We start from the raw sequence: 24,994 nt of genomic DNA, 5'->3' as shown, positions 1-24,994 counted from the left end.
GGAGGCTGCCTGAACGGAGGAGACGCCACACAGACCTACTCCTCTCTTAAAGCATCCCTGGTTTAAGCAATCTTTTGGCATTTCATTCCATGTACAGTAGACACATCTTTCACACAATCATTATAATGTTTAGTTATCTTCACAGCGCATACACCTGCTGGGGCACTACAATATCCTAAAACATCTGGCTTAGCAGCTTTATTCCTCATTGCTGTATCTTGCTACTTTATCTTTTACTCTCAGTAAAGACCCTGTAAAGGCTTAATAATTTTTCTGTCTGACTACTCAGCATAATTTCTGTACCCACTAAGTACCATTTAAATAACAGGATCATTCACCTACCCACTAAGTACCATTTCAATTACAGGATCATACACCTGCTGACAGGGCTGGCTCAAAGCACTTTCCATAGGAGCAGCCGCACCGGGCGGCGACTCCTAAGAAGGCCATCAGTCAGCTGCAATCAGAGCTGGCCCACCCGTTACGCATAGTACGCAGCCGCCAGCCGCATACAATTGAAAAGCCATTACAGCCGAGCAGAGAGCGGTGGGTAGGTTGCCTGGCTGTATACTCAAAGCAGGCTATTTTGAACTCTCCTTCTGGAATGCGAGCAAATTGAAGCTCACGGTCCAGCAGCCAATCAGAAGTGCAGTGGTTGCTCCAGATTGGCTCCCGGACCACACACTCCAGAGGGAGAGTTCAAAAATAGCCACAGACCTGCTCTGAGTATACAGCCAGGCAGCCCACCACTCTCTACCTGGCTGTCACATCTTTAAATTGTGTGCGGCTGGCGGCTGTTTTTCTTACAGTGAGCGGCAGAATTTCAATCCCCCTCGGCAACGAGGATTTAACTCCCCCTTGGCAATGAGCATTTAACTGCCCCTTGGCAATGAGAATGTATTCCCCCTTGGCAATGAGCAAGAAACCCCATTGGCATTGAGCATGAAGCCCCTGGTATTTTGGTATGAAGCCCCTAACATCAAACAAGAACCCCCTAGCAATAAGCATGTAAGTAAGCGGGAAATATGTAATGGGTATCATTTTGTGTGGTTTAATGTGTAATGGGCATTACGGTGTATGGCACAATGTGTAATGTGCAGTTTGTCTAAGGGGCACTACTGGGTGGTGTAATGTGAATTGGTACTATTATGTGGGCATGCCCTAAACAATGGCAGCACTGTGGGGGCAAACAGTATTTGTAACTGGCAGCAGTGTGGGGGTATACAGTATGTGTAACTGGCAGCACTGTGGGGGCATATCTGTAACTGGCACCATGGGGGCATACAGTATGTGTTTTAAGTAAGCTTCTGTTGTCCACCGGTTTCGATATTATGCAATATCTTTATCTTTATGATGCCTTGATAAATATTTTGCATAATATCGAAACAGGTCGGCTGTGGACAACAGAGGCTGATTCTCAGGACCGGATGCATATACAAGCATTCCAGGGACACCTGTTAGATTTTTACAAACTGCTTATTTTGTCTACATTTCTTGTGGACAAAACAATATGGTGAGAGTCCTCTGATATTGTTTTATACATTTTATTAAAAACTTTATTACACTATGATGTTTTCCACCCTGTATTTTCCATTTGAGTGATTGCCTAGGTGACGTTGAATGTCCCTTAATAAGCGTGTATGTCTACCATGCATGTAGACTTATTATTCTGGTACGAGCTATTATTATACCTTACATCTAGCACAATGGAGTGTTACAGTATTATACTATTGTGTTAATATTTCCTCTATTGGGTACCATCACCCTGAAAAGAAAATTTTTAAATAAAGAACGTCCATTACATCAAGCACACAGGGAGCCCTCTATTGTTTGTGTGGTATTATATGTCGATTTGAAGTGGTGCTTTATTTTTAGAAGAGTTAGAAAGAAAATTTTGTTTATGTATATTACACTGCCATCTGTTGGCAGCAAGTGAAACTACATCTACTAGCTTTCAAAGCATTTGCTTTGAGTGGGCGTACTAGTATATTAAGAACTTTTAAATCGTATTATGTATTTTGAAAGCGCAATTTGAATGCAGGCTCATATGCTGGTGTAATGGGTATGTTGCATTCTGCCTTGGAATACACAGGAATTGACCTCCACAGGCATAAACTTGAAGTGAACAGAGAGAAACACAGTAATTGTGCTTATACATGGGGCGATTTCATCGCCCGAAGATTAATATCCATCATGCTGGATTTTAAGAGGTAAAAGGCCAGTGTTCTCAGCGGAGAACACTGGCACTGACAGATCGCTCAGCACACAGAGCTGACACATGGATGTGTGCTGAGGGATCTTGCTGAGCATATCTCCCCGTGTGTGGGGCCTTTAAGCATTACTCAGACTATCTGCATGACCTGATAATATTGTTATCTGTAAGGCTGTCAGGAATCTGATTCCACCCTCTTGTAGCTACCAGATTTGTTTTGACAATAATATGGATATTTAATGTATTGATCTGTTGGTACACTGATATTAATTCTAGGTGGGATATATTGATTTATTTAAAATCATTTCCGTGTGGCTGGCTCATATTGCTGATTAAACGTTCCCAATACCAACCATAAAATTCTCCATCTATTAGCAAATTATAGACAGTATGAAACTGACTTTGATCATTATGTAACAAGCATTTTCTCCATCTACTCTGTCTGTTGTAGTAACATTGCAACTAATCTTTGCGTGATCCTTTCTTGTGCCAGCTCTCACAAATACATTCCTCTTCTCATAACGTAGCATTATATTCTGATTTGTCAGGAAAGACACTGTGGGGAGGAAAGCAAATAAACATACTGTATGTGATTTAAAGTAGGGTTTGAAAAAGAACCTGTAACATTGTAAAACAAATGTAATGTTTAGTAAGTTGAGAATAGATAAGATTTTCATAAAGGTTCCTAGCAAAAATAGCAGGGAAGAATAAAACTGACCATCATATTCATTCTCAATAGAGAGCAATATAATAATCCTTGATTCGGGTCTACGGTTGCTACTTTATAATGTCACGATGATGTAGAGAAAAGAGACTATGAGGGAAATTTACTAAGATGTGAGTTGTATTTCACATGGGATGTTGCTCAATAGGTCCTGATTTGTTTTTGATACCCTAGCTGCTCCAAAAATGAGAGGTCCAAACTATCAAATCAAATATAATTGTTAGAGTACTCCAGGTACTATACAAATGTAATGGTAATGATCTGTCTACAGGGCCACCAACAGGGGGAATGCCGGGAGTCCAGTCCCAGGCCAAGACAGAAATGAGGCCAAGAACTGGAGTCTATCAAGTATAAATTGTCATAAACAAAGTTCCCAGAGGCAGAACTCTGGGAGGCAATGGAGTCATCTGCCGCCGGGCTCCTGCTCTCAAGGGGGCACCTCTCCTCCCCTGCAAGGTTAAATAAGTTAATTGAAAGCCAATTATATCACTTCTGTGGCTGAGTTCTGAGAAATATGTGTGTTCTCTCTCTCTTTCTATATCTCTCTATATATATATATAGAGATACAAACATATATAGAGAGCGATATAGATTGAACACATACAGTATAAATTTCAGAACAGACATATATTAGGTTGTGGGGGAGGGGTGGCGGGCACAATATATATCTTGCCTCCGGGCAACTGGAGCGAACTTACGCCACTGAAAGTTCCCCATGAAGCAATGTAGAGATACAGTAATGCAGCCAGTGCCGTGGACACTGGAGGTCTCAACAGGCACAGCAGGGATTTGAGAATCCCAGGCTCCACAATTTTGGATGGCTGCCACGCCTGTCTATGGGGAGTATTCAATGTTTTTATTCTCCATGTGCAGCAAATCCTGTTTAGGATTCGCTGCACATTCGCAGGGCTCAGGAGGGCTGCAGCATTCGCATTTTAACCCCTGTGGCGAATGCCGCAGTCAGCCGGGGGACGGAGGCAGGCAGGAAGATGTAAGCCTCCCTGCCTGCCCCAGTATTTGTGGGGGAGGGCTCCCGGGGCACAGGCAGCTGAGGCTGCCCCCCCCCCCACCCCTGGGAATGCTGGCACGGGACAGGGGTAGGGAGCCGCTCCCGGCCCAGTGCTGGTGAAAGTGTAAAAAAATATATATATATTTTTTAAATATATATATTAATGTGCTTCAAGCACATGAATAAATATAGCATACCCCCTTCACAGAAAAAAAATATCTGATTTTTTGACACCACAAAAAAAAAAAACCCTTTCTTTTAAAAGATCACTTTCCAGTTCACCTTAAAAAGATGTCGAATGCAAAATGGTGAATCATGGCAAAAATCAGGGAGAAAGCAATTCGCCATCCTAGCATTGAATACACTCTCGGCGAATCCCAGTGAAAACCCCATTGAAATACACCAGTGAATTGCAGCTTTCGGCGAACAGTGAACATTGAATAGGGTGAATCATATTTTCAGTGAAAAAAATTCACCGCAAGGAGTGAAAACAGCCAGATTCGCCAAAAAAAAAACCGGTGAATCGGGAGCATTGAATACTTGCCTATATGTTTATTGTGTGATTGCTAGTTATATCTTTAAACGGTATAGCACATAGCTATAGGTTACCAGACAATTCCTAGGAACAGGTGTTGTCAAGTATGAGGGGTGTGCAATAAGTGAACAATACATTTTTACATTTGTCAGAGGGATCAAAGCAAAATTGCTTATTCTCAAGCAACCTGGTGAAGCAGCTGGACCAGCCCAAATCAGATATATCTTCTACATGCTGGAAGAACACCTGCATTGCAGTTTACAGTGACTCAAAATGAATTCTGTTCTTGAACTGTGGGAAAGAAGTGGCAGGGAGGTAGGGCTGAACTGTACAGAGGGTGACCAAGCTCTTGAATGCATTCCTGGGACAGGAAATGCATCACTTTGCTGGTCTTGTGGCCAGGAGTCATGATGGAGAAGCCACCACGTGCATGGGTTCCTGGACAGCACCTGGAAATGGCTTACAGCACTTTTGCGAAGCACTGGTTGCTGTACCAGTCCCCAGTGATGGTGCACTGCTGCTCCAGTGGTAAGCTAGTACATGATCAGCCTTGGCCATAAAACCCAGCTGCCATCTGCATGGCCATGCCCCGATTATGTTAGAACTGCTATGGTGGTGCACCTCCTACTGAGGTCCCCTGGGCCAACTGTTCTTTTGTCTTTGGGTCAATAATGTAGATCCACCATTCATCGCCAATGTTGATCTCACAGAGTTTGCGTGATTGGCATCATACCTGACGGTACTTATATGTTAGTTGGGCGCCCACTATAGTTAGTACGCTCATACCCCCACTGTCCATCTCGGCATGGAGTTGATTTTATATAGTGTGGCGTGCGCAGCGAGCCTGAAGCGTGGCGAGCATAGAAAGCCCTGTGGGGGGCCACGTAAAACTAAGCAAATAGCTTAGTGGGCGCCCAACTAGCATATAAGTACAAACCTGACAGCATATTGTGGCACCATGTCACCCAAGCCTCCTTCAATTTTTCAGCTGCAGCTGATGGGCACACGGTATGCAAAAACCTTGCATAGGTCAAGCTTTTCATGAAGTATCAAGCACATGGATGCCAATAAGATGCCTATCTCTTTTTATACATGTGACAGATAATTCTGTCATCCAACTATGGTCCACAAGACAGCAATGTCCTCAGTGATGGCGACTACAAGTTAACAGAAGCACATCTCATCTTCCTGGGACCATTGCCAAAATGATGAAAACCACTAAAATACAATGATTTCAGATGATCCAGTGGCCTCTGTTGAGCTATATAAAGAGTTTGTGAAGGAAGTAAACATGCCGAGTCTTTGGTGTACAGTACCACTTATGGGGCTAATTCAGCATGGATCGCTAATTTGAGAAAATAGAAATCAATTGATTATTGGCTGACTGCGCACATGCAATATTTGCATTGCATGTGCCTAGTGTTGCGAATCACAATGCAGTCACAGTGTGACTTACAATAAGCCGGAGCCGCCCTCTACTCCCATTGTTAGGCTCCCTACAGCAGGGACCGGGGCTCTCCATCAGACCCAGGCCCGGGTGTAAAAAGTACCCGCCCCCCCTCTCAACGGCCCTGCTTATAAGTCCAGCGGTGCTGCCCTGTGCTGCCGTATATGTCTGCCATTTCAGTCCAGCAGTGCTGCCAGGATACGGTCGGTTGGTCTGCCTAAAGATGGTGATTAGGTCGACACCACTAGGTCGACATACTGGAAGGTCAACAGGGGTCTCGGTCGACATGGCACAAGGTCGACAGGTCGTTAGGTCGACGTGGTCTAGGTTGACAACCAAAAAGTCAACATGGGGTTTTTCACAGTTTTTGTAGCCGACATGTGCCGCCAGGCGGTATTTCATGCCCTACCATCCACTGGGGCGTGGTGGGAGAATAAAATAGTGTGCCAAGTGCAGCGAAGCATGGCAAGCGCAGCGAGCCATGCGAGGAGACACGGTGCATTTAAAACCATGTCCATGTCGACTGTGTCAACATTCGGGTCACTCGGGTGCGCTTGCCATGCTTCGGGCACGGTGCTACAGTTCAGTGTCCAGGTTGACTGTGTCGACATTCGGGACAAAAAAATGTGAAAAGCCCCATGTCGCCCTTTTGACTGTCAGTCTAACCCATGTCAACCCCGGCGGTCCTGTGAAAATTGGGACATTTGGGAGGAATGTAAGTGTATGACAGCATTCGCTTTTCCAGATCTCTGAAATGGGTGGTCAGGAAAGTTTTTGAGCTCATTAATGTAATGTAAATGTAATAGGGATTATCGCAAAACTCGTACATTTTGATAACCCTGCCTATATAATAGGATGTGGGAGCATGCAAACGCGTATGTTTCCTGCCACTCCAAAACTAACAATGGCAAGCTTGCATCCAGGTGTTTTGCCATTGTACAAATAGAATTCATGCAATGTAAAAATAAATGCAAACAAATAGACCAGCTTCTGTCTGGTGAGGTGACAGAAGCATGCATATAGCGTGTTTCTGTTAGTATAAGTTAAAAAAATAGTTAAAAGAAATGTTAAAAAACAATGTGCATCCCCTCCAAAAACCAAACCCCCCCTACCCCCCCCCCCCCCCAAAAAAAAAAAAAAAAAAACACAACAACAATCAAACAAAGTATAATCAGTCGAGCTATTTTAGCTGTCCTGGTTGAAAAAATACAATTAAAAAATTACTGAAGGTCGTCCTGTATTTTAACAACCAAAATAAAAGATATGTTCAAAATCAGCATGGGGCTCCACTAGCCAGCCTGGGGTCACACTTATATTGGGCCATAGCATCCCCCCCCCCCCACACACACACACACATACACCATTTGGGACAAACACACCTTTTAATGAGCGAAAAAGATGTGATTGTGTTCCGCACAAAAAACTTGGACCCTATTACATATGGCCATTTATCCAAGATTGAGAACTAAAGACATTAATCTGAAAGGAGACACCTCCAGGTACCCTCAGGCAACATATCACACAACCCTAGGATTTGTCTACATCAGTGGTATCCAAAATGTGTGCCTAGGCACCCTGGGGTGCCTCAAGGCATTTGCAGGGGTGCCCTAAGTTTGTGGTCCTGGACCAATTAAAATAAATAACCCACTGCTTGTGACCCACTGCTTGTGACTTCTAATCATTAATATATGGACAAAAAGAAGCAAGTGCTGTCCCTCATCACATAACTACAGCTAAGGGTGCCATATTAACACAATTTACTTCATTTAATTTGAATCTTTTGTCCTAGGGGTGCTGTGAAAAAATTCTGAACCCCTGGTCTAGGCAATTTCATTTATAAGCCATACTAAAATAGAGGGGGCATAGAGCAGGTGCCTCTGTTCCCGGGGGTGGGGGTGGGGGGGGGGGGGGGCGGAGGTATGGCTTACTGACCTGCTCCCAGCTTCTAATTCTTCCTGCTCTCCTCTGCGGAAGCTTTGCTGCTGCTGCTTCTGCTCAGTACCGCCCTCCAGTGGCCGGCGCCCTGGGCAAATGCCTAAAGCTGCCTAGTGGTGGCGCCGGCCCTGTATAAGAAACTATTAAAAAATAAATACAATTAGTTCAACCTGTAAAAAAAATGTATATTATGGACCAGATGTACTAAGCTTGAAATTGATAAAATAGAAAGTGATAACCCACCAGCCAATTAGCTGCTAACGGTCATGCAACAGACTGTTTTTATCCCTTTTTAAGGCTTAGTACAGCTCCTTCATTAGTTTTCATAATTACATTATCCCAGTTTGCATGTTTTGAAAGCAATTCTTACGTAAACAAGAACAGAAAAAACACAATCTTAAGTAGAAATCTATGACAGGGATAATAAATACAAAAACATAGTAGAGCACGAGCCCCACAATATCATCTGCAGCAAATGTCAGTGTAAAAAAAAGCAGCTGATGCTGCCCGAGAAGAGTGAATGGATGTGTCCTGCTGTATTGCAAAGTGAGAGCTCCTACACACGGCTCAGTTGGGCAGTCCTCTCTGCTCAGTACCGCCCTCTGGCGGAGCTTTGATAAAAGGTTTAAGGGTTGAGCAACGCTCATTCAGGTCTGTGTTAGAAAGTGAAGACACCCAGCCAGTGGTGTATATGCTTGGGACGGGGGCTTTAAACTGCTTGGAGCTTATGAGGAAGCTGGAAGAATTCTTCATACACACAAGACCAGGTGAGTGTGAACTATCCTATTGCTCAGCATGTTTGAAGCTGCAATTATTCACTTTTTATTTGGTTTGACTGCTAGCTCTGCACTGTGAGCCAAATTATTTTATTGTTTAACACTGCTGAGGTGACATAAAATCTGTGATGTCATCTTACATATGTATATTATAGATGATGTATTATATTTATTTATATTTATAACTTTGCCTTTATAAACTAAATGTAAAATAATTTGTGCACAAAAAGCAAAAGTTGTTGCGAGCTTACGCATTATATACACGTTATATATAAATATATATTATACATCAGTTAGTATTTTTAATATCACTGATAGCCAATTGATGTTTTATTCATCTGATTTTGTTTGTATGGCTGCTGTCTAAAAAATAATAATATTATAGAGCTTTTGTTGGCATTGGAATTCTGAATTGGAATTGAGCAGTAAAAGTCTACAGAGTAAAATACATTTATAAAAGATGCTACTGGGTCAAGAGGGCACTGAATGCAGAAATGTCAGGATTTGTAGCTCCTTGTAACTTTGCATTATCTGTCTCTTTTCCAGTCTAATAAAGTGACATAGTTACAGCAGAGAGATTACAATGACATCACACAAAAATAAAAACACACACACACACACACACACACATATACATATACACAGTATATAAATATATTACACACACACGTTCACATAAATAGCACCTAGACTTTGCTGCTCATCATGAATTGCTATTTTACAGATTCTTTCCTCCTGATCAGTAAGCGCACGTTCAGCACCAATACTGTGTGTGTATCACAGGAGACTGTCTTTAATGTGTTCTCATCCCAGCATGGTCAATTAATATGCTATTGTAGGTATCATGTGTATAGTTATCTACAACTCATTCAACAGTGCGTGGCACCACACCACAGAGACAGCCAGGAAATTATAGTATATTTTCCCACACACTTCTGTTACAAGCAGCCAGTTTTGATTCTGTCAGTTATATACCTAATTTTTCTCTTGGTCTTAGTGTCCTGGATTTTCTAAGGCAGCTCATATCTTTGCTCATTGAAGTCTGTAAATGGTTTATATATTTCTCTGAGAATACTGTAGTCCTGATACACACATTAGGAAAACGAGCACCTGTTTTATAGCATTTAACATTTAAAAGGAAGTGGGAAATAGTTTTATTCCAGATCACATGGATGGTGATTTATACATTTATTTTAAATATTAATAAGGCACATGTGTATGAAAACTATTTTCTGCAACCAGGGGCATACATTATGAGACACGTACAGTATACACAGATACACACATAGATTAAGTTATTTTAAAACATACAGACAATGCTTATATCATACCTGAACTAGTTTGTGTGTGAGACACACAGGCAATATTAATTAAAAGAGCAGACATAGGGGGAGATTCTCTAAGAATCTCCGCCCCCCTTCGCCGCCCATCGCATACTTAATTATCGCATATGTTGTAACATATGCGATAATTAAGGCAAAGGACAGCTCTTGCGTTAAGAGCTGTCCTTTGCGGTGAGAGTCGCCGGGTCCCAGCAGGTCCCGGCGGCTCTCCCCTCCCTCCCACACCCGGCGCTGCTGCTGCTGCGCCGGGCTCTCCTCCTCCCTGCACCCGAAAGAGGATCAGTGCAGGGAGGAGGTCACAGGTCCGGGCAGCACTGCGCTGTGCTGCCCGGACACAGGTGAGGGGGGAGGGGGCGATGCGGGGCGGCGGGGGATCGGCGCGGGGCGGCGGAGGGTTGCGATAGAAGCCCATTGGCTTCTATGGGGCATCGCCAGATTTTTCTGGCGATGCCCCCCGCCGCGGTAACCCGGCGGGGGATGCTTACAGCATCCCAAAATGCGGTAAAAACCCCGATAACGGGGTTTTTACAGCATTTTTAGTTTAGAGAATCCCGCCCATAATAGTATGGGGTAAATTTACTAAGATGGGAGTTCTATTTCACATGGGATGTAGCTATGGGCAACCAATCAGATTCTATTATCTACTAGACTAGAAGGTGCTATATAAGAAGTAGATTCTGATAGGTTGTCAATAGCAACATCCCATCTGAACTAGAACTCCCATCTTAGTAAATTTACTCCTATGACTTTAAATTGTGACCTTAAGCTGGGTAAGCGCTATCCAATCATTGGGCCAATATGACAATCATTGTCTCAGCGGCACAGTTATTGGACAGGGGAGAAAGTTTATACTAGGTGATAAAGCAAAAGAGAGAGGGGTGCATTGTGATCACATTGCTTCTCAATGATCGCTCGGATGGGCTCTTATTGGTACCTCTTTACAGATGGTTCACCAGGGCATAACGATTCCTTACTGCTGTGAGTTGCCACAATAAGGTATCTTTATATTCTTGAGCTAGCAGCAAAAGATTTTTTTATTAATTAATACGCATATTGAGCCACACAGGAAAAAAAAAATACCACACAGGAAAAAATAAACATATTGTCCCCAGTGGGAAAAAATAGCACTACAGTTGCCAGCAGCACTGCTAGTTCTGATTGGTAGCTTGTCACCATGGCCTCCACTGACCATTGTTGTCCTGGTGGTACCACTATTTGGCAGGCAGGGTGTGTAGAACAGCACCCTGCAGCCCGGGGAGCCATCCAAGAACACCAGGTGCCCTGTTACAGCACTGGCCTATATGCAGAGCTCTAAGGTTATGAGATGTTATCCCTTTCCCTTGACAAACACTATAGACCAGTGTGTATGCAGCTTAACTATAAACTAAACAGTGGTCTGTCTTGTTACCAATGCCCATATCATACCTCTCACCAGTATACACTGATTTCTCTGTCTGCAATGTTCTGTTCATGCTGTACATACTGTAGTTTTACCTATGACAACAGCTGCATCAAAGTAACACAACTCTCTCCTATATAAAGTGCCTACAAATTATTCTTAGATGTTACCTCTAAATGGTCTGAATCAAGAAGAGTTATGTCAAAACCTTATGGAACTGGTTTGTCTAATGGAGAATGTTTTTTTAAAAGCCAACAGTATATAAGTATAAGTATATAAATCCTATATACACTAGGCTATATTGTGAACAACATTGCTCATAAAAAGGGCGAGATGTACTAAAGGGAAAATGCGGTAAAACCCCCGTTTTACCGCATTTTCCTATGTACTAAAACCCGTTCGCAGCGGTTTCGCAGGGCAGGGTATCGCCACCTTTGGGTGGCGATACCCTATAGAAGCCTATGGGCTTCTTTTCGCCGCCCGCCGCGTCGCCGCAACCCGCCGCCTCGCCGACCCCCCCTTTCCCCCCTCCCTTGGGCTTACCTTCTTGCAGGTCCTCCTGGACCCCGGAAGGTAAGCCCTTCCTCCCCCTAGCAACGCAGCCGGACGTCCTTCCGGCTGCAGGGGGAGGAGGAAGCGCCGGGGACAGCTTGCTTAGCTGTCCCCGGCGTGAAAGCTGCAGAAGCCGGCTGGGAGGTGACGGAGACCCCCCGCAGACCACAGTACAGGTATCGTGGGGGGCCTCCGTCACCGCATCGCGATGCCAGCCGCATATGTTAGTACATATGCGGCGGCATCGCGGCGGGGGGGGCGCGAAGGGCGGCGATGTATTTTAATACATCCCGCCCAAAGGGCTTTCTGAGTGATATTGTTTACAATATCGAATATTGTGTACACTCCATATCATTCATGACCCCTCCCTCGTTCTGCATGTTCAGACAAGGGAGGTCCTCGTTAACGAAGGTCATGCTGACCATCGCTCCGTTTCCCCCCGGCATCAGTAAGTGTGTATGTACTTGCCGATGTCAAACACCCCCTCCCCCCTGCCATTTCCCACCTACACTAATATCGGTGTTGGCGGGGATCAGCTAGTGTGTACGGGGGCTTAACATTATTTTAAACACACATTCAGGGGGGACACCATATGGTACATTTACTATAAGTGTGGGTTTGTAGAATTGGATTCTAGCTATTATTATCTAGAACAGGCATGTCCAAACAGGCATGGCCCTCCAGCTGTTGTGAAACTACAAGTCCCAGCATGCCTTGCCACAGTTTTGCTATTAGGGAATGCTAAAACTATGGCAAGGCATGCTGGGATGTGTAATTTCACAACAGCTGGAGAGCCACAGTTTGGACATGCCTGATCTAGAAGGATGATTAAGTACAACATACCTCCCAACTTGTAGGGAGACGAAGGAGGGACACAGGGATGCGTGCCGGAGGAGTGCCGAAAATTATGGGAGTGTGTAATCGGGACTGTTGGGAGGTATGGTACAATGAAAAGTAGAATCTGATTGGTTGCTATGGGCAACATCTCCACTTCTCTAAACCTGCACTTTAGTTATTATACCTTCCTCAGTTCCTTGGGGCACTTAGAGGAAGTACTAGGAATCTATACAACTTAGTAGATGGCTTTCAGTATTAAGATTGGTTGATCCCTATTCACCAGTCACATGACAATTTTCTTGGCAGCATCAAAGCCAGGGCCATAAAGAGGAGCGTGTGACTGGTGCTGCTGGACAAAGTGCGGAGCCCCATTAGCACCTGTGTCTGGCGTGTGCATGACTGGAAAGGCACACTACTCCGCAAAGAAGTGCCTGACACCTCACACATACTTGTTAGCAGTAGCTTGGCTGAACAAGGCACAGGGCTCAGAGAAAGCGATGGTCAAGGGGCATGGAAACATGATCGAGTCATCGCAGCCCTGCCCCCCCCCCCCCACACACACATGCAATACCCAAATGTCGGCATTGAAAAGCAGGTGTTGGGGCTATGATGACACAATTTAGCATTCCCTTTGTGAAAGCTGGTGAGCAGGGATCAGTGGGGAGACATGCTCACTTTTCTGGGAGGCCCAGGAGTGCCACCAATTTTTTGCGAGCCTCCTGGCGGTTCCAAAGTGCACTTTGCAAAGCTGCAGGTTGTATAGCATGGGTCTTCAAACTGTGGCCCTCCAGATGTTGTGAAACTACAAATCCCAGCATGCCTTGCCACAGTTTTGCTATAAGTGAGTGTTAAAACTGTGGCAAGGCATGCTGGGATTTGTAGTTTCACAACATCTGGAGGGCCACAGTTTGAAGACCCATGTTGTATAGTAATGTGACCCCCTATTTCCTATTCAAATACAAATGGGGAGAGAATCTTGAAATTCTGAAATGGGTGTCAAATGCGGCGGACTCACCAGACTGGGAGACACCGGGCAGGGAGATTTAGCACCACTCTACCCTCAAAGAGTTTTTTCTGAAACCACCTGACCTTACTGGTACAGTATAAACTGTATTGTAATGATACACTGCTAAGTACTGTACAGTACCTATTCTTTCTGCATAGCATGTGACTGCTTCCTCTATATAATGTGCCTCTCTAGTGCAGATATTATCAGCCCCTGAGACATGTTCATACATATTAAAGTACTTCCACAAGCTAATTTAAGCAAATAATAACAGTTTAATGCATAAATAATGAATGCAACAAATGAGTAATAGTATTTTTTTTTAAATGTGAAGACATTAAATGGTTAGCTGCCAAACATTATGCACCTTCAGGGGTACTTGGAATACATTTGCACATGGCGTGTGGTACTTGGAATAAATTGACACTACAGTAGCAGATACTTGACAAACATTTGCCATCATCGACAGGGTACATGAAATTAAAAGGTTGAGGATTTTGGTTTTTATGTCAGTAATCATATTTCTCCCTGTCGAACCCAGTTACCTTCCCTCTGTAATGTACAATATGCACATATCGACTTTCCTCTGGTATGAGACTGAGCAGACCCGAATGTTCTCTCAGCTGCGACATATGGAAATAAAAGCCTTCACTGCTTAATTTGATGCAATCTCCAGCACAGCAGAATGGATACTCTACCCCATAATCTAAGTTCAGTTTTCTGTCTTTAGAATCTTTCTGCCAAGCTTACTAAAAGTAGAGTATGTATCCAATGCATCTGTGCATTGCTGTCTTGTATGTGAAGGAAAAGTTACAGATGATACAAGATTATTAGTAGCTCCCATGCTCCAGATAAGTATTCAGACATCTATTTTATTAATACCTGAAATTATTTCACTGACTTCTAATGTCTGAAACTAGTTGTAAGAAATAAACATTATAAGTACCCTTCAAAAAAGTGGTGTTGCTTCAGGTCCACTACGTGATTGGGACATACTGTATGTAGCTTCTTACCCTCCTGCATTCTGCAGGAGTTTCTCTGAAATAGCAGCAATCTCCCCCTCTCCCTCATTAGTCTAGCAATCTCCCTCATTTCCCCTAGCACACATTACACTGTTACATTTTGGAGGAAAAAAGGAACGAGAGACAGATACATTTACATTGTATCATCAGCACCATTTCCCAGCACTTTACCAAGTATAGTATCTCTTACTAACTGCTTTGGGGCTCATCTACATTTGGATATAAGTCATTTTAAAAGATTCCTCTTAGATGTAGCAGTACACAGCCACGCTTCTAGGGGCTACGTTCACAATCTCTTTTCACAATCTCTCCATATATGGAACTAGACACGCCCTTTGGGTGGAGCATGACACGCCCCCTCAATGGGGCGCCTTGCAAAATTCTATTACCAATTATAATCTTTCTGAAACTAGTTTTCAAAAGTAGGAAAGTATGGTTTTGAAGCATATAATACAGGATATAGTGTTGATTCAGCTTCATTAGTTTTTGGCCGAATTCTAGAGGAGAGTCTTAATGCGCGTCGAAGGGCATTTCATATGTGCTTCCCGAAATGGGCAGTCAGCTGCTCTAGTGATAGAGGCAGATATGTGTAAAAGCACTACCGTGTTCATTATTTGCATAGGGGACATTTATGTGGGCATTATGTGTAAGGACTACTATTAAGTAGCATAACTTGAATAAGGGGCACTACTGTGTGAATAAGGGGAACTACTGTATTAATAAGGGGCACTACTATGTGATGTAATGTGAAAATTATTGTGCTACTGTGTGTCATCTATTTAATTGGAGTAGAAAGTATGGGAGGTTGGGCACATTTTATAGTTTTCAGGAGGTGTCAGAAATCCTGGCACTGCCCAGGCTCCACCCTACACACCAGAATGACTTGGGCTCAATTCCCCCAATTTTGACACGTCTGACAAACGATTGTATGTTAAAAGAACAGAATTGTGCATGTTTTCAATGCGATTCCGATCCGATGCACATCCCCGCCTGTCATTGGGTCACTTTGGAGACTTTACCTGCTGCACTAAAGATTTGTCATCTACATTGGATTTTGTAAAGATTGTACAGATGACCTGTAGAGATTTCCTCAAGACCATCACAAATTCCATGTTACACATGTTACATCTGCCCCACCTGCAGTGCACATGGTTTTGTCCATTAAAGAAGGAGTTTTCTTTTGCGAGTAAACCAGAATCAGGCCTTTGGACACATTTGCAATACAACTCGCATTTTTGGCTCACTTTGAATACGATTTATAAATAAATGTATAAATCACAGATGAAAAGATTTGTTTACATTACTGAAATTAGTCATCTAACTTTCTGCATTACCTAAATGAAGAAAGGTATTGTGTAACACAAATGAATGGAGAAGTTGCTGTGTACATTGCAGACAGGAGAGATACCAGCTTATATTTCAGGACAGGAAACGGCGATAACAGTGTACATTAGGGAGAAGGGAGTAAACAGTGAGACTCTATAATGTAAACCAGTATTCTATTTACCCAAATGTAAGTTAAACCATTGTTTTTAGGGTTCAAAAAGCAAGATTTTCTAATCTGATATCAGCACCTTATGTACACAGATAATACTAGACAGCTGCTGCGTGAAGATTAAATAAATGGTGCATTAACAAAAAGATTGTGTTCATTTAAGGGTAGGCCGGGTAAACCCCAAACCTGAGAATGTTACTTTGTAAACCCCTCACTCATCAGCGTGCAACTTGCATGGGATACGGTCATTAGGTCTACAACAACTAGGTTGACAAGCATTGGATCAACACCACTATGTCAACATGCAGCAAGGTCGACATGGGTCTAGGTCGTCATGACATTAAGTCGACACAAGCATTAGGTTGACATGGGCTAGGTCGACAGTCGAAAGGTCGACGTGGGGTTTTTGGCAGTTTTTTTAGCCTAGATGTGCCGACAGGTGATATTTCATGCCCTACCATCCACTATAGCCTGGTGGGAGAATAAAATAGTGGGACGAGCGTAGCGAGGCACCATGCCTGAAGCATCGCGAGGGAAGCGAGTGCACTTCAAACTGTGTCCATGTCGACTGTGTCAACGTTCGGGTAAAAAAATGTGAAAAATCCCATGTCGACCTTTTGACTATCGACATATCCCATGCCGACCTAATGCTTGTGTCGACCTAATGCCATGTCGACCTAGACCCATGTCGACCTTTACCCATGTTGACCTTAACCCATGCCAACCTTGCTGCATGTCGACTCAATGCTTGTCGACCTAGTTGTTGTAGACCAGGGGCGTCCAAATTTTTCACGACGAGGGCCAGATTTGGTGAAGTGTAAATGTGTGGGGCCGACCATTCAGCCTGACATTCTTTGAATCATTAATCACATCAGAATGGTCCCCCACTCTGCCATCATTCACTCTATGTCCCCCAGCCCGCCCCTTCACTGTATATCCCCCATTCACTGTATGTTCCCCACTCTGCACCCATTCACTCTGTCCCCAAGCCTGCCCCCTTCTCTTAATGTCCATCAGTGCCTCCATTCATTGTATGTCCCCAAGCCTGACCCTCCTTCACTGTATGACTCCCATTCACTGTATGTCCCCCATTCACTATGTATCCCACTCTGCCCCCATTCACTGTATGTCCTCCAGCCTGTCCCTGCTCCCCCTTCTGTGAATGGCCATCACTGCCTCCATTCGCTGTATGTCCCCCAGCCTGACCCTCCTTCATTGTATGTCCCCAACTCTGCCCCCTCACTTCACTGTATGTTTCCCAGCCCCTTGTGTGAGCCAGAGGAAGGAGAGGCAAAGCAGGCACTGCAAGGACAGGAGATGCTTGGGCTCCTGCTGCTGCCCTCCTCCGCTCTGCATGTTACGGGAGCAAGCTTCCCCCTTGCTGCCCTTCTCCCCAAACACTGCTGTCACTGTGATTGTGGAGTAGGGTTATATACGATTGCAGCAGCAGGGGTAGGACGCCAAACACATCTGACTGTGGCGGCCGGCACCTCCTCACTGCAGCAGACAGCAAGGTAAAGGTGTGCTCGCCGGGGCCCCACCTTTAGTGTCCTGTGCTATGCTTCCCACATCTGATGCTCTGCCCGCTTCCAGCTGGAGGCTGTGGGCCACTTGAAATGACAGCACGGGCCGCAATTGGCCCCCGGGCCTGATTTTGGACATGACTGTTGTTGTAGACCAAACGATCCACACCCACTTACATAGTTAGATAGTAGATAAGACTGAATAAAGACTTGCGTCCATCTAGTTCAACCGAGGATTTTATAGTTTATCCCTTGGTGTATAGTATGTTCTGAAAATTTTAAAGAAAGATTTTGATTCTTATTTGTACCCATGGATGTTTTTAACCAATAAATGTTTATCCAACCTATTCATTGTCTCCGCCGACACCACTTCTCCCGGAAGAGAGTTCCAAAGTTTGAAAGAAATTTTTTCTTCTAAGGGAACAAAAACTTTTTTCTTCTAATCTTAACTCATGCCCTTGTGTCCTCGATTCCTTTCTATCAGTAAAAAGGGTGTTTGGCAGTTCCTTATAATGGCCCCTGATATATTTGAACATGTTGAGCATGTCCCCCCTTAAAATCTCTTCTCTAGTGTAAATAGTCCCAAATTGCTCAATCTCTCCTCGTAACTTAGATTCTCCATACCCCTAATTAGCTTTGTTGCTCTTCTTTGGATTTTTTTCTAATTCTATGATGTCCTTTTTATAGTGCAGGGCCCAGTACTGCACTCCATATTCAAGGTGAGGTCTAACCAAAGCTTTGTACAGTGGCATAATTACTTTTGAGTTCCTAGTTTCCATGCCCCTTTTAATACATGCCAGAATTTTTGTTGCTATGTGACATTGAGCACTGCACCCCAGTTTGTTATCTATTTGGACTCCCAGATCCTTTTCCAGTACTGAATTAACCAATGTCTCCGCGCTTAGTTTATAACTAGCACACTGGTTATGTCTCCCAAGGTGCATAACCTTGCATTTATCCACATTGAACCTCATTTTCCACATTTTTGCACACTCGTCTAGATTGTCAAGATCATTTTGAAGCGCGGCGACATCTTCTGTTGAATTATAACTCTGCTCAATTTTGTATAGTCTGCAAAGATGAAAACATTGCTGAGTAACCCCATCCCAATATCGTTGATAGAAATGTTAAATAAAATGGGCCCTAGAACTGAACCCTGATGTACTGGTATCATATTTGATATGGCACTGTTCACAATTACTCTTTGGGCCTTATTCTAGTTCACTCTTTCTGACAAAATCCTTCTTAGATGGACAAAACCATGTGCACTGCAGGGGGGCAGATGTAAAATGTGCAGAGAGAATTTGATTTGGGTGAGTTATTTTCTTTCTGTGCAGGGAAAATACAGACTGCTTTATTTTTACACTGCAATATAGATCTCACTTTGAAGTAAAACCCCACCCAAATCTAATTCTCTCTGCAAAAGTAAAATCTGTCCCAACTGCAGTGCACATGGTTTTGTCCATCTAAGAAGGATTTTATTAGAAAGAGTGAACTAGAATAAGGCCCTTTGTTCTCTATTACACAGCCAGTTCCCAACCCATCTACAGATATTTGCCCCTAATCCCAGGTCCTCCATTTTATTTATCAACCTCTTGTGTGGTACTGTATCAAAAGCTTTAGCAAAATCTAGTAAAATCACATCTACAGCTTTTCCATTATCAAGGTTTTTGCTAACCTCCTCATAGAAACCAAGTAAATTTGTTGAACGATTTTTCATGAACCCATGCTGTTTAGTACTGAGTAAACTATGAAGGTCTAAATATTCCTGGATACCATCCCTTAAAAATCCTTCAAATATTTTACCCACTATTGATGTTAAGCTCACAGGTCATTAATTTGCTGGGTCGTTCCTTTTTATTTTTTTGAATATTGGCACTACCTCAGCTGTTCTCCAGTCTTTTGGTTCCTTACCTGATGATAGTGAATTATCAAAAATGTAATATAGAGGGGTCGCTAGTTCCTCCCTTCATTTCATTAGTACCCTCGGATGAATACCATCTGGTCCTGGTGATTTGTTTGTTTTGATTTTGCTGAGCCTCAATATTATCTCCTCGGTCGTGAAATCAATATTGAGATTTGACTTGTTTGTCCTATTTGGGGTACATGTGCATTCCACAGCCTGCTCTCTCTTAGTAAACACTAATGAGAAGAACCCATTAAGTAGTTCTGCTTTTCCCTTATCCTCCGTAATACTCTTACCATTGATATCGGTTAATGGGCCTATGTTCTCTTTAATTATTCGCTCACTATTTACGTACTTGAAAAACTTTGTGGGGTTGGTTTTGCTTTCAGTGGCTATGCGCTCTTCGTTTTCCCTTTTAGCTACTTTGATCACCCTTTTACAAGTTTTGTTTGATTCTTTGTACTTGTTGAAGGCCTCATTTATGTTATTTTTATAGAATTTAAACGCTCTTGTTTTATTGTTGATTGCTGTCCTTACTTTTTTGTCCAACCATGATGGCTTTTTTTTTGTTGAATTTACCCTTATTTACTCTTGGTATGTATTTAATAGTTAATGATTCGAGCACATTTTTAGTGTAATCCCACATTTCCTCTGCATTTTTCCCCTCCAATACCTCTTCCCACACAATTTCTTTTAGGGCTTCCCTGAATAATTCGAAGTTAGCTTTTAGATGTTCAATTACATTGGTGTTTGAAACTATGTCTATGTTATTTGTTAATACTAAATCCAATAGTGTATCATTACGAGTTGGAGCTTCTACCGTTTGTGTGATAAACTGATCTTTGAGTAAGTTCAGGAACCCACTGCTTTTTGCTGTTTTACATGTTTCGTTATTCCAATCAAAATCTGGTAAATTAAAATCCCCCACTTGCATATAGGGAAAATAACCAAAGGGTCTGTTCATTCATTTGTGTGAACATTTACAACCTGTTTACTTCATACAGGATTATTTTGTTCATACTGTTGCCATTAGTGTACGATTATGTTGTCATGGAATGTACACACAACATTACACACACACAAGCATAAGTATCATCAACCCATACCTTCCTACCGCTATATGCCCTGACAGTGGCATAAGTTCGTCCCAGTAGCCTGGAGGCAATATATATATGGTGCCCCCCTTGCATACACAAACACATGCACACAACTTTATAATAATAATAATAATAATAATAATAATAATAATATATATATATATATATATATATATATACACATATACATATGTGTGTGTTCTGAAATATATAACCATCTCTATATATATGTCTAGAGAGAGAGAGAGAGAGAGAGAGGACATACATTTTAGACCTCATACCTCGTAGAAGCGATATTAATGGCTTTTAATTGACTGATTTGAACTTGAAGGGGAGGAGAGGTGCCCCCTTGTTAGCAGGAGCCCGGCGGCAGATGACTGCATTGCCTCCTAGAGTTCTGCCTCTGTGCCCTGGCTAGTCACATAAATGTAACTTTTATATATATGTGTGTGTGTGTGTGTGTGTGTGTGTGTGAAAGGCCAGGGCATATTGCGATAGGAACGTATGGAACGATGATACTTATACTTGTGTGTGTAATGCTGTGTGTACATTTCTTGACAACATAATCGTACACTAATGACAACAGTATGAGAAAAATAAGCCTGTATGAAGTGAACAGGTGGTAAATGTGCAGAGCAGACTGATGCTCACGGAATGATTATGCTGTTACAATGCTTATTTCTAAGAATATTAGTTGCTGGCCAGGGATTTATGTGGTTCTATTCTGTAAATAAGGTTTTTCCACCGTAATTCTCCTTTGCTGCAAATCATCACATACAAGAAGATGACTTAAAGGGTAAGTGAGGAAGATATAAGGAGGAATCATTATAGCTGAGAGATTCATATTACAGGTTGAGTATCCCGTATCCAAAATGCTCGGGACCAGGAGAATTTTGGATAACGGATTATTCCGTATTTCGGAATATTTTAATATTTCAATTATGTATTTTGAAGTATCTTGCATGTATGCTGTATAAACACATAAAATACACACAAATATATTTTATTACCACATAACATACACACAAATATATTTTATTTGTTCAAAAAACAAGGTTTCAAAACATGAAACAAAATTTGTGTACCATCTCAGATACTGAATTTGAATGCCAAGCAATCATTTTCTTGCACATATATAGTGCCAGTTACATATCATTCCCTCAGTAGTGCTGTTACAAATGTCCCCAGTGAGTTTTTAGCAAAAAAAATATTTTTTATTCACTTTCTGGAATGTATGGTTTTCGGAATAATTCGGATAACGGATACTCGGATACGGGATACTCAACCTGTATTGGATATGAAGTCTAAAAGGAATATTTACTATAGTGTGGGTTTATAGATATGGATATGTTGTCCATAGAACCAATTAGACTCTGCTTATCATTTACATACTGTAGCATATTTTAATACATATTGCTAGGGACTGATTGGTTGCTATTGGCAAAATCTCCACATCTATAAACCCACATTTTAGTAAATATACCCCTATATGTATGTCACATCTTATTTAGAAAGAATAATTACATATTGTGGAGGGTGATTCAACATTGATTGGACGGGGATAAATTTGGCCTTGTACCGGTGGTGTAGGGGTCTGTGCATGTGCAGCCCCCCACTCGCCAAGGCATTGGCATGGGTAGGGAAGGCAGGGGGGTGGGCGAACAGACACCGGCCCCGAGCAGTGGAATGCCCAGCGTTTTATGTGCGTCCCCATGAAAACGCTGGGCATTGCCCTGGGAACGCAGGCGGGCCGATGTCACATGACATCAGCACCCGCCCCATCTTCAGCGATCTGCAGAGGACTAGCGAGCCAACCCGAATCACCCCGTGTTTGGTGTGTGTCTATTGCATAGAAATGCACATTATGCATAAAATTGTAAAATAGTTTTAATAGTTCATATCAGTTCTAATAAAATATTAGGATAGAATACTGGGACAGCTGTTATGAAAAGCTTCAATGGTCATAAAATCAGAAATTGGGGTGTTGGTCTCAGCAGCGTAGAAACATTGTTTTGGTTTTGGTAGTGATAGTATTAGATAAAAATCAATGTCTCGTTCTCCATAATAAGATTGTATTTTTATATATGTAATCATTTCTACATTGTCTGATGAAACTCCAAATGAAGTTCAGGGAACAGTTTGTACCCTTGTATCCAAATGTCATCAGCCAGATACAGTACATGTATTTTAGTGCCTGACTTCAAAGCCAACATTTAGAAAAATGAACAAAGTAGCTTAGAAGAAGTTTAGTATCACATTCCCTGCAAAGAAAAACCACGTTAACAAGTGGATTGGTAAAAACTTTAACAATTCCAGTGCAACACTGCTAATACCAATTATTCTGATCATTTCAATAGATCCAATGAAATGGTTCATTAGTAGCTTAACGGTACTTGTTTCCTATCTGGGCGCCCATCGCAGGCATAGCGTGTACATCGCATGCCATTATAATGACATGCGATGCGACCGACGCGATTACCGCGATTTTACATAAGGACCAATGTTAAATGTCCCAATTGACCCGCGATGACCACGATTTACCATAGGAAACAATGTTAAATGGATCAATTTCCCCAAATTATCATAGGGAACAATGGGAAATGAGGCAAAAACACCCCTGAACATAAAAATGTCCCCCCAAAAGTAGTTGACGCCACCCCGCCATCAACGTGAACCCGAAGCGTGGCGAGCGCAGCGAGGCCGCGAGGGGAGGCGGTACGCGTCCTCCGACCTTTTCATGCCCTACTATCCACTAGGGCGTGGAGTGAGAATAGAATAGTGTGGCGAGCGCAGCGAGCCACCGAGCCCGAAGCGTGGCGAGCGCAGCGAGCCCCGCGAGGGGACGCGGATACCTTCACAGTTATACGCGTCCCCTCACGGGCTTCCCAGGTGTCCATGGCGACGCGGACACCTGGGAAGCCCGCGAAGGGACGCGTTTACCTGTGAAGGTATCCGCGTCCCCTCGCGGGGCTCGCTGCGCTCGCCACGCTTCGGGCTCGGTGGCTCGCTACGCTCGCCACACTATTCTATTCTCACTCCACGCCCTAGTGGATAGTAGGGCATGAAAAGGTCGGAGGACGCGTACCGCCGCCCCTCGCGGCCTCGCTGCGCTCGCCACGCTTCCGGTTCACGTTGATGGCGGGGTGGCGTCAACTACTTTTGGGGGGACATTTCAATGTTCAGGGGTGTTTTTGGCCCATTTACTATTGTTCCTATGCTGATTTGGGTAAATTGATCCATTTAACATTGTTTCCTATGGTAAATCGTGGTCATCGCGGGTAAATTGAGGCATTTAACATTGTTCTCTATGGGAAAATCACGGGCATCGCGTCTGGCCCATCGCACCCGATTTTTTATCGGCCGCGATGCCCGCGATGGCCCCGATTTTACCCCCGATGCCCGCGATTAAAATCGTGGGCGCCCAGATAGGAAACAAGTACCAGCTTAACTATCAAATGTATAGTGTGACAGCATCAGGTCTGACCCTGAGGGAACACAAAGGTCATCAGAAATCAGTATTTATGGAATTAGCCCTATGGCAGTATAAGGCATAGGGAAAAACTATTTCTGATGTTGCTATGAATTGCAAGAGCATATCTTATCCTTAACCTTTTCGAAGGCTCAAAATAGCTTGGTTGCTATTGGTTTAGCCCTAGGGACAAATAGAGTTTGTGACAGATATATCATTCAGTATTAACTGTTACCAACTATCCTGACACATAAGCACATCATAAATTACACACTGTAACAATGTTGTCTTAGTCTAGTGCAGTGGTTTCCAAAACTTTTTTGAATCATGGCACCCAAGAGTACCATATTCTTCTTTCACGGCCCCCCTAAGCCAAAAAATTCTTCTTGACAAATGTATAAAAAATATTAAATTAAGTAAATTGTGTTTAGATGTCATCCTTAGGTTTCATTAGGTGGCGAGAGATACTGTAGGATTCAATTCTGTTTGTCCACATATTTTATGATTGTCAGCCACTGGCAGGTTTTACCTATTATATTGTCCATAACTAATTTGAGTTGATCCTGGATCACCAACACAAGGCACCCCTGCAAGTACTCCAAACCCCCCCAGGGTTCCACAGCCAGGGCAGGTGACAGGAGGGGTCAAAGGGGACAATCGTACCAGGCCCAAACCTTGTGAGGGGCCCCAAGACTCTGAGGGGCAAT

The 24,994-nt window shown here is 43.1% G+C and overlaps 1 protein-coding gene across 2 annotated transcripts in view; it reads left to right on the top strand.

Moving 5' to 3' along the window:
- The first annotated feature begins 8,521 nt into the window (after nucleotides 1–8,521).
- NMUR1 (neuromedin U receptor 1) overlaps nucleotides 8,522–24,994 on the top strand; it is a 69,348-nt gene continuing 52,875 nt past the window's right edge. For both annotated transcript variants that reach the window (XM_083177466.1, XM_083177465.1), the window contains exon 1: nucleotides 8,522–8,629. The gene's annotated coding sequence lies outside the window, so the exon portion shown is untranslated. The remainder of the gene's footprint in view (nucleotides 8,630–24,994) is intronic.

Source organism: Crinia signifera, chromosome 3 (assembly GCF_055691185.1).
Source record: "Crinia signifera chromosome 3, ASM5569118v1, whole genome shotgun sequence".
NCBI lineage: Eukaryota > Metazoa > Chordata > Amphibia > Anura > Myobatrachidae > Crinia > Crinia signifera.
This window is presented reverse-complemented; position numbering and strand designations above follow the sequence as displayed.